The sequence below is a fragment of the Pinus tabuliformis genome, chromosome 8 (genome assembly GCF_031772625.1).
Source record: "Pinus tabuliformis cultivar Carrire ecotype Pingquan chromosome 8, CPIR1, whole genome shotgun sequence".
Taxonomy (NCBI): domain Eukaryota; kingdom Viridiplantae; phylum Streptophyta; class Pinopsida; order Pinales; family Pinaceae; genus Pinus; species Pinus tabuliformis.
In genome coordinates, this window is record NC_142294.1 from 829,123,669 (window position 1) to 829,126,627 (window position 2,959).

Genomic DNA, 2,959 nt, shown 5'->3' on the forward strand with positions numbered 1-2,959 from the left:
ATACGTCTCTATATTTATTTGGAAGCAGAACACTCCAAAACCGCCCATCGCGCACTCTGTACAATTGACAAACAATGAACCTTGACCTTGACCTGCATTTTAAAACCCTAATTTTCAATCCGCGGAATGCTCGGCGATGCAGGAAGAATATCTGGATGTTTCATGCTACAGTCACCGATGATTTCGCTGTAACAGGAGTCGCCCGGAGTCAATATTCCCTGCTACCTGATAGGCCTCTAAAAAGCAAATGGCCAAAATAGTGGTCGTCGAATTGTCAGGCGACCACGGCAGGCACAGGTAAAAATTAATGTATTAATATTCAACATCCATTTATTATTTCCCCGGGAGCATTATATCTCAAGCGAAGTAATTGATTCAAGATGTTTCCATGGCTCAGCCTTCTCCTTCTCACAGCATTCATCTACCTTGTCATACCACCTTTTCCCGCACAGGCCGAGCAGGACTCTCGACATACCGCTTTCGTCTTCGACAGATTCGATGGTAGTAATTTGAAATTGGAAGCGGAGGCTTCAGTTATTCGCTCAAAATCCGTGCTTTCCCTCACAAATCAGTCGCGTTTCATGATAGGGCGCGCGTTGTATTTCAATCCCATGCAGATGAAAAGAAACGAGACGCCTTCCTCGTTTAGCACTACCTTCGTTTTCTTCATAGTACCTACTCCCTCTAAGGCAGGCGGAAGCGGATTAGCCTTCTTCATGACACCCTACAAGTCTCCCATGGGCGTTATGTCATCCCAATATATGGGCTTGCTTAACCTCACCGGAAACGGGCAGCCATCCAATCACTTGTTCGCAGTTGAGTTCGATACATGCAAGAATGTGGAATTCGATGACCCGGATGACAACCATGTGGGCGTGGATATCAACAACCTCATCTCAGTCAACGCCATGACCGCTGGCTTTTGGAATGGCGGGCAATTCCATAATTTGAGCCTCAGGAACGGACAGAACTTACAGGCCTAGATCGATTACGAACATTCTAAAAGCCGCCTCAACATTAGCGTCATGCCAGCCGGCTTGCCAAGACCGCAGAGGCCGCTGATATCTCTGAAAATCGACCTGCGCTACGTTCTGGAGGAGAAGATGTTCGTTGGCTTTTCAGCGGCAACGGAGCGGCAACGGGGACGTTGACTGAAGACCATTACGTTTTGGCGTGGAGTTTCACCACCGAAGGCACGGCGCCGGACCTTGAGGTGTCGCTTATCCCGTCGTTTGCTAACATGTATTCCAAACGTCGGGGTCAAGGATTCATAGCCGGAGTCACCATGGCATCTCTGGTTCTCTTCTCGTTGATTGTTGCGGCCGTGTTTATCAAAAAAGCAAAGAACAGGGAAACGATCGAAGACTGGGAGAAGGAATATTGGCCCTATCGATTTACTTACAAGGAATTGAGCGCTGCCACTAGCAAGTTCCTAGATGAAAACATTTTGGGGCAAGGGGGTTTCGGCAAGGTTTACAAGGGCGTTCTCCCCAGCAGCGGCCAAGAAGTCGCTGTGAAATGCCTATCGAAGGAGTTCACGGAGGGAATGAAGGGGCTCGTCTCAGAGATCTCAAGCATGGGCAGCATACAGCACCGGAACCTGGTTCAGCTTCTGGGGTGGTGCCGGAGGCAAAAGCAACTCTTCATCGTTTCCGACTACATGCCCAACGACAGCCTGGATAAAATCATCTTTGGGAATTCGACAACAATCCTGCCGTGGCCTCAGCGATACGCTATCCTCAAGGGTGTGGCTGCTGGGTTGCTGTATCTTCATGATCAATGGGACAAGACGGTCGTCCATAGAGATATCAAGTCGAGCAATGTGCTGCTGGATTCGGAATTCAACGGGCGACTGGGTGAGTTCGGCCTGGCTCCGCTGTATGATCACAGCGAGAATCCGCAGAAGGCTCATGTGGTGGGAACGCCGGGGTACATTGCGCCGGAGCTGATACACACGGGGCAGGGCACTCCTAGCTCGGACGTGTTCAGCTTCGGGGTTTTGCTGTTGGAGGTGGCCTGCGGGAGAAGGAACGTGGATCCGTTAACGGAGGCGGAGAAGATGATTTTGACGGAGTGGGCGTGGGAGTTGTACACGGAAGGGAGGCTGGTGGAGGCATCGGATCCAAAGCTGGGGAAGCGATATGATGTGGTGGAGATGGATAAGGTCCTGAAATTGGGGTTGTTGTGTTGTAATCCAAAGCCAGAAAGCAGACTGGAAATGCGGCATGTTTGTCAAATACTGGAAGGCGAAGCTCCTGTTCCAGACATCCGCACGACTTCGTTAGACGTGAGTATTGTGGGTCGTTAACCGATAACCGCATGATATACAGTATAAGTTTTCACCGTGAAGTAAGGGCTTTGTAGGCCTGAAATTTTGGAAGGCGCGAGTGCTTTGACCTTTGGGCGGCTAATGGTTGAACGCCCGTTAAATAGAATAAAAGATCAAAAGTGTAGACGGTCCAGGTGTCAACGTGAGATTGAAAAGGACGACGAAAGTCTCTTTCAATAGGAAAGACCTATCGACCTAATAATATTTTAGATAGGATGAATATGAATATCTTATAGAATACTAATAACATTGATTAGGAAGTCACATTGTTGTAAGATTTTAAATGTGATGAATATGAATATCTTATACAGTTTGATAGGGACTTTTACATTATATTATACTTCTGTAATATAATTTCTGGTTATAGAGTTTTTGAAATTATAAATGATAAATGAAAATTTTTTTTATTATTATTTTGAATTGGTTTATATTTTTACCAGAGAAATTTGTTGTTTTTATTTGTTTGTTTTTTCTACTCATGAATTAATAGAAGATGTATTGAGATCCATATAATTCTAGAGTTGCTGCTTGGAAGGATAGAGAGGTAATGCCCTCAAATTTTTTTACTTCTCTAAATGATTGTTAGAGCTTTTTTAAAGGAAAAAAGGAAAAATGTATAATATTGTAATT

General features: G+C 45.8%; 1 pseudogene; it reads left to right on the forward strand.

Annotated features, from left to right (window-relative positions):
- The first annotated feature begins 380 nt into the window (after positions 1-380).
- LOC149238156 (L-type lectin-domain containing receptor kinase IV.2 pseudogene) lies at positions 381-2,308 on the forward strand (annotated as a pseudogene).
- Positions 2,309-2,959: the final 651 nt, after the last annotated feature.